Source organism: Telmatherina bonti, assembly GCF_933228915.1.
Source record: "Telmatherina bonti genome assembly, chromosome: 5".
Taxonomy (NCBI): domain Eukaryota; kingdom Metazoa; phylum Chordata; class Actinopteri; order Atheriniformes; family Telmatherinidae; genus Telmatherina; species Telmatherina bonti.
Window position 1 is genome coordinate 24209215 of NC_136623.1, and position 11994 is coordinate 24221208.

Below are 11994 nucleotides of genomic sequence, written 5' to 3' on the forward strand. Positions count from 1 at the left end.
TGACTCTGACTCTTGTGATGCAAAAAGGATTTTTTGCCTTAAATCTAGAGCACAGATAAGAAAGCTCTGAGGTGTTTCTTTCATGTTCTGCACTTCTGATGACAGCTGCTTATATAACTCTGTTGCACTCTTTTCCTGGTAGTGACAACAAAGTATCCTTCTCAGGGTGGGCAGTGTGAGGTTGCTTTTCCCTTCTAAGCTACGCAACTGCATCCCTGGAACAATGGCTCTTACTATACCATCAACAATTTCAGCCTCTGGAAAGCCTTTGAGGAGGCCATGCTCAATCTAGCGTGCCAAACTGGAAAATGGCAGATGGTCTTTCTGTCCTGGTTCTCCAATTTGTCCAGATATTTTAAATTCCTTTTGCCAAGGAGGAGGCATGGGACCTAATGGTGAACCTGAGTTTGCCATTCTGTGGATGGGTGTGGTGACCTGGACTTTATGTTCACCCTCTCTTTGAGCACTTTTAGTGTCCTGTAGGGGTTGTAGCTGAAAACACCTTTCTTCATTTAGTGATACTTGAGGCTCACACACATGACAGGCTGCTGTTTCAGCCTGGAGCTTGTTTATCTTGTCTTTAAGGCTGAGGAGTGTTGCCATCCCCATATCCTCAAGTGTCTGTAACTCTTTGCTTTGCAGGTGATTACTGATCATTAGGATGAGTGCTGTTCTGTTCTTTCCTGCAACATGCTCCAATTCTGGCCCAGCAATAACAAGAAAGTCACACACTTCTCTTAGGCTCTCTATCGGCAATGTGCACAAAAGTCCTATTATTTCCAACTGTAACATCTCTACTTCAGTTGACTCCAATTTTCTTGCAGGAATAACTTAGTGTCCTGTACCAACGGTAACTTGCGTGCTTAACCTTTGCAGAAGCGCTCCTGGTACCTTAGGTTTACCTCAGATTGCTTTTGCTTTTGTTATAGACGCTTGAAACGCCACAGTGGTGTCCACTAGGTGTCATCTGCCTGGGTAAGTTGAAGGGGATTGAACGAGAGAAGGGGACATCTGTTCTTGGCAGAAGTCGGACCTCGCTACACTCAATCCCAGCGGTGCCTCCAGAAAATGTTGCACCCCTGTAAAGGGGAATAACGACAAAGACACAGACACGGTGTTGCTGCCGTCACGTCCAGTCTTGGAATGTTTTTCTCTCATATATCAGCAATACATCTTTAAATGAACAACAGACATTAATAGAAAGACCCATCTAACAAAATAAACAGCCTGATGACTTTCACTGTTCAAGTCAGCATCACGTTATTAACTAAACAATATTATATTATGGATCACAGTGGTTGAATTAAAAAAAACTAACGTTGCACACAGAAAATACAGTTGTATCCCTCAAGGCGCGACCCGTTTGACGCGATACAGCTAGCAAGAAAATTCTAGCAGTTCAAACTTAGATGAAATTAGTTCTGTGGACGGATTTAACTTCCGACTCATCTTTTGAATAACAGAGAACATAAATACAGATGTAGAATGATTAAAAGAAAACAGAGATTTTACCCGTAAAGGGGAACAACGACAAAGACACAGACACGGTATTGCCGCCGTCACGTCCAGTCTTGGAATGGACGAGCGGGAGCAACATGCTTCACCTACGTTATCTCAGACATCATCAATTGAGAGACGATCAGCAGATAAAACTCTCAAAACACAAACTTTAAAGGAAACACTCTATGAAATCAGTGTTCAATTAAACAATAAAAACAATAATCTGGCCATGGCATATTTAACATGTTATGCTAACGCACCCTTTTCATAGCTGTTTTTATATTACATGACCGAAGTAGTCGAACACATAACTTGATTGGTAACAAGAACATTCACCAAGCATTTCTACAAAGAGTGGTTGCTTAAGAATCTTTTCTCCTTTTTCCTAAATACCATTATGAATGAAAGTACCTTGCTTTTTACCACATAATATTACAATTATTATGAATAAAAGCACCTTACTTTTTATCATATAATATTATAGTTCCATTTTACTCCATCAATCCATTCTATTCATTACATCATAACTGAAGAGCTTAAATGCTGGATAAATTCAATCATGATGCATTATTGTACAGTTCCAGTTATTCAGTTTTGACAGTTCATGTGATTCCTTTCAAGTATTTTTCACAATAGAAAACAAACATTAAGAATGGATATGGATTAAGAATGAAGAATGTCAAATTATTCAGTGTTCATGAACACTAAAAAAAAAAAAAAAAAAAAAAAAAAAAAAGCAATTTTTTTTATATTGGTTCTTTTGCAATGGTGTAGCAGCTGTAAATCAACAATGAAATCTTTTTTCAACTTGGGAATATTTTACTAATGTAACAGTACTTTTACTTGAGTAAACATACTCCGTGCTCCCTTCACCACTGCTGAAAATGCATTAAAACTCTACAGTAATGGTCTATGCACAAATTCTGCCATATTCTGATTATAAATCTTCCTGAATCTTAAACTGAACATTTGAAAAAATAATATAAGCATTTCCTTCCCCAATCATGACTGCCTTAAAAATGTTTGGAAATATTGATAACAAGAACTGAAACATGTTTGTCTAACATTAAGTTGTTCTAACACATGTTTCTAGGCTTTTGATTTCTTTTCCCTCTCCATGCATTTAGCAGATAGGTGAAGTTATGGCAGAAACACCCACTGTGCTTTGGCAGTATTAGCACTTACATGCCCATTCTTTGACTGAGGGTTCATTTTGGTAGTTAACCAAAAGACTGGCCAATGCATTCAGTTGATTGATGCTGCCTGTGAGTGAAAGAGGGATTATTGTGCTGAATATTTGTGCTCCTTCACCCTTCGATGAGTCGCTCAACATGCACTCTCAACCTTGCGATAGACTGTGTACCCCTGACCTCTGCCCTAGAGAGTTGCTCTCTCTTGGAGAGGAAAACTGGTATGTAGACCTTGCAGGCTACACAGTCCTCCCCCAGGAAATACTTGTCCTCCATTTTGGCTGCTGTTGATTTGACTGGGGAAACAATGTCAGACTGCTTTAGGATGGCTTTGTCATTGATTAAACCTTCTTATAGAGATGACACAAAGGTTGTTCCACCATAAAGGGCCATGCCAATCAGCCCTTTGAAGCTGCAGTGATTTATGAGCAGAAAACACCTCTAGCCAAAGATATCAGAGAGTTGGACGTTTAACACTGAAGCCCAGTGCAGTCCAGCACCACTTGAATATTAGAGTTGCTCTGAAGAATATCTGGTAGGTGCGCCTTCACCGTCTCTTTGCCAAGTAGAGAATACAGAAAATTGATGCAGCTCAAAGTTGACTGGTGGATTTAGATTCTGTGTGCCAAATCCCTCTGCAGCTGACCCAGACAAATATGTCATAAAAAGGAAACACTCATCCATGGGTTTAAGGGCCTACAAAAGGGCCTACAAAAGAAGAAAGTACAGAACAGTATTTACTATTGTTGTATATATATATATATATATATATAGATACATATATATATATATATATATATATATATATATATATATATATATATATATATATATATATATATATATGTGCACAAGTTTGAAACAATAAAATGGTGATGATAACATAAAGTACATCTTCACATAAGCTGGGAATCTGTGATTCACTATCCATCAAATGTGATTGTGTTTGTGCATGAATTTTGTCACTGTCTGTGTAATGAGTAATGAGTAACAATAGTAAATGCCACGTACTGTATTTCCTTCAGCAAAGCTTATATTTACTATGGGCACTTGACTGTCAGAGGAAACAGTGAAGGATTACTTATCAGATGTTTCTCAGGACTTCTATGAAGCTCAAATGGCGCTGCTGCACCAAACTATCTGATACTCTAGATTCTTAAGTCTAGAATGAGCTTTTTCTTTAGCTTAAATCCTATAGTATCTTTAAAGAGCTGACTAGTGTGGTCCTTCATGCCACAACAGCCTTTTTGATTATTTATTGCCAAATTATAACATCAGTCGTCATTATATATTACAATAACAACATATTACGTCAGTATGCAAAAGATTTCCTGAGGGTGAACACATTTTGCTGATAAGTTACTTCACCTTGTCTATAACATCATGTCATCATCTCAGTTAGCAAACCACTCCAGGCCAAACTTTTTGCTGAGAGCTATTTTCTCCATCTGTTAATGTAAGCTCACAATTTTTGTACTCAACTTCCCAGACGTCTGGATCCAGATGGAGATTATTAAGGTTGGTACTTGTCTGTTGCAGAATTTGGTTTGATTCGTAATTGTAAAGTTGTCACATCTTATTTAACCACTCCTTCTCTAGCTCATTGTCTATGGGGACAGTGTGGAAACTAAGAAAAGAATTAAACTAATCCAAAGTTGTACACTGCGGTACACAGCAGTGGTCTATTGATGTGCTATCCTCCTTTGATAAGACAATTTAGCCCTTTTTGCGGTCATGTCATAAGGTCACAGACACTTAAATAACAAACAACAAATAACACAAAAATCTAAAAAAAATTTAATTTTATGTATGTGTGATTTATGCCATTTTAAGCTAGCACTTCTATATCAGCAAAGGTCTTCGGAAGTTGTCAAGTGGCCCTATGCTGGGTACAGTTACATGATGTTTTTAATTTAGAAGTAATAATTGCAAATTAAATAGTTCCAAATTAACAGTATTCTCCTATGAGTTAACATGTAAATAATAATTCTGAATTGAGGTTTACACAAAGGTTCTGATTGGACAGGAGGCAGGCTTGACTCACTTACATCTACCAGAAATAAACGAAGTTTGCCTCCTGCTTCTCATCTTTTTGGTCTTAACATGGAAAACTACATAATAGGTACCAGTTTTGCGGCTATTTTGGTTATAGTTTTGAAGTACCAGTGTGGTGGAAAATACTCTGGTCTTGAGAAGTTGTAATACATCTAAGAGTCAACTGTCTTCTTACAATGAACATTTTATTATAAACTAATACAAGCACACGCTGGAGCTTGGAGAGAGAACTCTCTCTACAGATGCTGAAGTAACACCCAATTATAAACCATGCTTAACTCCTCCTAGTTGCTGAGCACACCATATGAAACAATCATTATCTCTTATTTAAGACTAAACTGAACTCACTAAGCATCAATCACTCACTATATTACTTTATTACCTTTAACCTCTAACCTTTAGACAACTGGTCAACCAAGCAGTTGACAAAAACAGATGCCCTGCAGGAAACTCTTCCTGTCTCAGACTTTGTCTGCACATTCCAGACAAGGATCATATGACTTAAAGAAAGCTTTGTGCATAGACACAAAACACAGCAGGATCACAGCAAATCAATGCATATATGTCTAATACTTAATTCAAACCAAACTCATAACAATTTTCCCCAACACACTCCCTCCTCTTGGTCCTACAGGACCAACAATAAGAAGAGAAAGTGTTATCAGAACGCAAAAATACATACAGAAGACAACATTCTCAAAACATCAGGAGCCTCATGCCTATCAGGTTTTTAAGAATCTTTCAGAAATTACAATAGTGAGGAGCCATTCACTTCAGCTTCACACTGATCTTGCTTGAGAGCGAAGGCTGGTCTTCAGGCGTGAGAGTAGACTATCTCACTTACCCACGCAACCACAGGGATTATTCTGCCCTTTGTTGGGTGGTGCGTTATTCTTCTGTAATTTCAGACTGAAGAGCTTCAGGAGGTTCAAGCAATCTGTAGTGCCAAGCAGCTCACTCTGCGACCTTTACCGCTGTCTGGGTCGTCAGGAAAACCTGAAATGGCCTAAACCATCGATGTTGGTTCCAGCGCTGATGTTTAAAGCTTCTCATCAGGACAAAATGAAGTGAATAGAGCTGCGTAGATGCTGATTCATGAAGGGCAGCTTTCACCTGTGTGCAAATGCCTGAAAAGGGGTTCTTATGAGGTTAGGACAATATGTTAAAACATTACTTTCACACAGAGCTGTGCCTGAACAGGCAGTCTTGGAAGGAACCATGCCCGCTTGGGTGAGGGTCCTGCAAAAAGAATCACAAAAAAGCCCATGTTTCCATGTTACGCATGCGCATGTACATCAGAACCAGAAAAAGTACTTTTGGTCCAAGGAAGACCTGAGAAGAGAGCCAGAAGGAAATTTCCCCGTCTGCAACCTGTGGGAGGAAAACATTCAGGAAAATGGCATCCAGAAAGTCATTCATAAGAGAGCGCCAAAACATGGACTCGTTTTCAGCTAAAGAGTAAGCTCAAGTAACGAGAACTGAGACGGGAGAGCTGCAGCCTCCACCATGTCACAGTCAGAGCAAACAGCATCAAAAGGAAAATCAAGTCAGGGTCAACTAGAGGTCGGTCAGGGGCCAGGCCTGGGGGGTGCAGAGGATAGTCAGTTTCAGCTAAACAGTCATGGAGTAAATCATGAACAATACAAAGCAACAGTTAGGGCCACTCAGTTATCTGGTAGGTAATCATTCAAAGTAACCAAATTCATTTAATTACTTATTGCAAAGTTCCTATCAGGTAGTCTCATCTTAACCAACAACCAGAAAAATCCTCTAGTACTGCATAGCAGGACATGTGTCAAACTGGACTCCCAGCAGTCTGACCAACACTTATCCATGCTGGAATTTCCTTTCTGATTTACTGCTCGTGTTGTTTATGTCATGTCTGCTAAATGACAGAAGCAGAACCACACTGAAGAATCTCTGCATATATTAAATAAAGCTCATTCAGAACTGTTGATTTAATCAGTAATGTAGCCTAGTTTAGTCTCATGTCTCTCAGACTCCAACAGACCCATTCAGGAGCAACACACACAAAACTGAGATCATAATAAGACTGGCTTTCTATTCCAAATATATTGTGAACATAAGCATAAGCATAAAGCAACAAGATGTAAACCCATCTTTAACAGCTGGACTTCAGGTACTGAACAGCCAGAGACCTTCAGGTCATAATAAAGCTGTTTGTTTTCTATCTACATTTGAACTAAAGCAGCATTTAGAAACAAACTTCTAATACTGATGGTAAAGCTGTTTTCATCTACAACAACACGACGCACACATGCACGTGCACACACCCACAGCAGCATTTCTTCCTTAATGATTTTAATGCAAAGAAAAGGCCAAGGCTAACTGTTTAGCATAGTTAGCTTAACTTTGGAAGTATCAATACTGTTACAAATAATCTGCCTCATATTCATGTTATTTTGAAGACATACAGGGCTCAAATGACTTGTTTGTTTACTTATTTAGCGTGTTAACTAAGAGACTGGTCTGTTTACTGGCAGCCATCGCAAGAGTTGGTTCTACTCTTTAAACAAAAATCATCTGATGTGTATTTTAACCGCTGAGCATATCTGCTTTAATTCAAAATAATGAATTCAGATTAGGGATAAAACACCAGCTGTCAGCAAATAAAACACGGAGATTGTTGTACCTGTGTTGCATTCGCTGAAGTCAGGAAATTACAAAACTACCTTCTTATTCAATGTCATATAGCGGCTTATTTTTTCTCTTTTGACATCTATTCTGTCTCAAACATTAAAAACTTAGTATTCATCACTTTTTTTTAATTTTTTTTTTTTTATAAGGCACAGCGTGCCAGAAGTTGACTTGTCTGTATGAACTGTTCAGCTTCCCTGCAGCAAAGCAGAGATGTCTGTGTCATTGTTCAGTTGCAGAAGTCTGCAGGAGTGCAAAATTTTATACATGCTCATAAATGTGGTATAAAGCTAAGCAGAAACAGTGAGTAAATGTTTGGTTGTAGGGCCTCATTTCTTGGCCTGGTCTTGTGTATAATCATTCAGCTCGTATCACTGGATCTGCTCAGGAGTCAGACGCGCCACAGCCATCATGCTCTCCTCCAATCAGCATACAATCAGAAATTCATGCCAGGAAGTGCCCGACACATGTTCATCAAAGCTTCCTGGTAGATAAATCAGATTCATATGTGTAATTAATTAAGAGTAACATGTAAAGGATCAGACAGTAGGCAAAAGTTCAAGGAAGGAGATCCAGGTTTTCCACAGAGAACTGAGTGAACCGAACAGTCTTTCTGACAGAATCAGGGTGCAGCTCATTCCAGAAAACATCATCTGATTCTGTAGTCGGGGTGGGATTTGTGCTGCCTGCCGGCCACATTGTTAGTCTTTTACTTCCAGAAAATTCCACAACTGAAACACAGTCTGAGGACAAGGAGGATCCATCACCTCCAGAGGTCAAAGGTGAAAATCCAGCTCACATGTCCACCATAGAAGCCATATCCACACTGTTCAGTCACAACCAACAGGGCTCTGCCAGACCCTCTGGTTCTGGGATCCCCAGGCCATCAGCAGCGGCCGGGTCCATGCAGCCACATCTGCATATCAGGTTCTGCTCCAGGACTCAGAGCTGACACAGAAGGGAGGTGGAATGATGCTTTAGGTTGTAGGGACCGTTTCTGCTCCAGTCTCCTGACTGACCACGCGTGACACCCAGAACTCTACGGTGACCCGGATCAAGAACTCACTCTCCCCCAGCCCCTCCTCTGAATCCCCTCAGGCAGGATAGACAATTTTAGGTCCAAGCTGCATGCTGACAAGGGTTTAGAAGGGAACGCTGCAATGTGTCCAACACCATACAGCAGACGAGCTTTTGAGACTGAACCATTTGGTCATGTGGTGTATTTTCTTCTCCAGTAAGGGGAAAATAAAGATCATAGCCTCATAATTATAATAGTTTTCTTCTGAATCCTGAGGCAAACATATTATGTGGACCATGTTCTGTGCTGTGAACATCATGTAACTTGAACATTACATTGTAATTGTGTGTGTGAGACTATATTGTCAGTGGATTCATAACTCAGTTCTCTCCTGGGAAAGCTGAACATGATCTTGCTAAGAAGATACACTTGTTCTGAGAACTTCTCTTCTTGCCGTTCGCTCACATTTAGCTAAAGTGAATTTATTGCAAGAGAAATTTACTCTGGCACGTTACGTTGGTTCACCATTCCTATTTTAAGGTCAAGAATTTTCTTTTTTTCCTAACATTATGCTTATTTTCAACATCCTTCAGCTGCATTATTTATTTCCAGTTTATCTAGATTTATTTAGACATGCTAGGCATAAATTAATAATTGCAGTAGTAAAGGAATAAAAATCACCTTATGAATGTCTGAAAGGGAACAGACAGAAACCTAAGCTTATTGCCTACACAATGTACAGTAATTTAACATAATAAGTTCCTAATACTATAAATCAAATCTCTCACATTTCAGATTTTTCATTCTTAATATGTTGTTGCTCTTTAAAATGTTCTCAGGTGATAATAAAGAATTGCTTTTCCTTAGGAAAAGGTTTCCACATTCATACAGGGAGTGGCTTTTATGCTCTTATAAAAGCTTTAGGAAGAAAAGCACAAGCAGCTATTTTACACAGGATTTATATGTTTGTTTCTGCCTAACATGCTATGACATCATCTCCTTCAGTGAGCAGAAGGCATTTAATGAACACACTCTTTTCCTCACTTCCTTCTCTCATACATTTTTTGTTGTTTGTTTTTTTTTTCTTTTTTTTTTTTTTTTTTTTCTTACTGCAGTAAATTAGATTTTACACAAACAATTCACTTCAACAGTTGGATGAATGCATGTGAATGGGTCGTGCCCCCACGTTTGTCTACCCCCACACAAGCTTCTAGGCTCTCCTGCGAGAGTCCGGTGTGGCTTCACAAGACGTGGTTTTAATTCTCCACACAATCAGTCCAATCAAGTTTAACACAGGAAATTTTACACAACCACCCCAGTTTCCCCTCACATGAAGACAGAGATTTCAACTTCTTAATGGTGCTGTACATCAACCTCCTACTGCAAAGGAACTAGTTCTGTTTGCAGCGGATGTACACAGAGGGTCAATCCCACACCTTTGTAGAATTATCAGGCAAAATTCTCAATGTCTCCAGAAACCAGCCCACACAGTTTCTTCTCTGTTCCTCCTCACTCAAGATGGCTTTCCTCTCAGTCTTCTAACTCAAGGTTGGCCTGGTCTTGCTTCTCGAGCTCACAGGACTTACTGACTAATTTACTGGTCTCGGTCTTGTAACTCACAAGATTTACTGGTCTGGTCTTGCTACGTCTAGCTCACAGCACTTACGACTTGGTCTTGTTACTCATGATTTTTAACTTAAACTTTAACCTAAACTTAACTTAAACTCACAGGATTTTATTTATGACGTCAACCTGATCTCGTCTTAAGTTATTCTCTTATCCCTTGAGTTGTTCTTTCGATGAGGAGGTGAGGAGGAGAATCCCTGTCACAATGAGAATAATGAAGACAATTGACCACAAAACAGAAAAATATTGTGATTATTAATTAAGATATTGATTATTAATTTGTGATAAATTTCTAGTAATGTTTGACTCCAGTTTGAGTCTGAAAATTAATGTAAATTTAGAATAACACTTCTCACCATTGTCTTTTCACACTGGTTCAGAAGGAGTCCTGGCGTAGTCGACCACGGGTGGGAGAAAGACGTCCTGTCCTCTGAAATTCTCTAATTGAGGTTCTTAGGATGAATCTGTGGATTCAGGTGGCCAACCCGTCTATCCCCAACCTGGGCGGACTGACGCAGGATCCTGAGACGAGCCCCCAAAAACTGTGGTGGAAAATACTCTGGTCTTGAGAAGTTGTAATACATCTAAGAGTCAACTGTCTTCTTACAATGAACATTTTATTATAAACTAATACAAGCACACGCTGGAGCTTGGAGAGAGAACTCTCTCTACAGATGCTGAAGTAACACCCAATTATAAACCATGCTTAACTCCTCCTAGTTGCTGAGCACACCATATGAAACAATCATTATCTCTTATTTAAGACTAAACTGAACTCACTAAGCATCAATCACTCACTATATTACTTTATTACCTTTAACCTCTAACCTTTAGACAACTGGTCAACCAAGCAGTTGACAAAAACAGATGCCCTGCAGGAAACTCTTCCTGTCTCAGACTTTGTCTGCACATTCCAGACAAGGATCATATGACTTAAAGAAAGCTTTGTGCATAGACACAAAACACAGCAGGATCACAGCAAATCAATGCATATATGTCTAATACTTAATTCAAACCAAACTCATAACAATTTTCCCCAACACCAGCTTGACACAAGCATACTTCACTATTTGTCAGCAGCTGAGTAGAAGAAGGAAGAGACTACCAAAGATGGGAGGAAAATAACAATGCACGGAATATGTGCGTCATCGAGACGGGACAAGTTAGTGAGCATTTGCAGATTGATTCAACTTAGGGTGGAATTAAGGTTTACATGACAGAGGAATTACTCAGTTACCAGCCACTTACTTTGGAGTTAAGTTTAATTCCAAATTGACTTTTGCATTTGAAATTAGATGTTTACATTTTTTTTATCAGTTTAAAGTGGAATTAACTATTATATGGAATTATAGAGGCATTAAAACTCCCACTGTGTCGGAAAACATGTCACAAGCTGCCGTTCATAGAGCCCATCTTTGGCACTTTCATATTGGCCTCACTTTCAGCCACTGGAGGTTGCTGCTTGATCCCCACCCCTGTACTCTGAGCCTATGGGATTTCATACGGTGGCCCTGAAGTGCAAACCACAACAACAAAACAAAAAACACAAATACAAAACAAAAAAACGCAACAACAAATTAAGAAACAGCAACAAATTAAAAATGACAACAACAATTACAAAAAACACGATTACAAATTAAAAAACACAACAAATGAAAAACATACACAAAAAATGATAAAACACAATGACAAATAAAAAAAGACAACGAACTTGGAAAAAGCACAACGACATTAACATACAGGAAGAGGTAGGTATCAGCGGGCAACAAGAGAAATCGCTGATTGGACGATGGTGCGAGACGGCTTTTGAGCCGGAAGTTGTAGTTTTTTACCTCGTTCAGTTTCAAGTAGAGGAAAGGCTAAAGTAGTACTAAATTCGTTGTGTTAAATACTACAGAAGTATTCAAAGTAGTTTTAGTGTGACACATTTTGTGTAAAGTGTGTAAT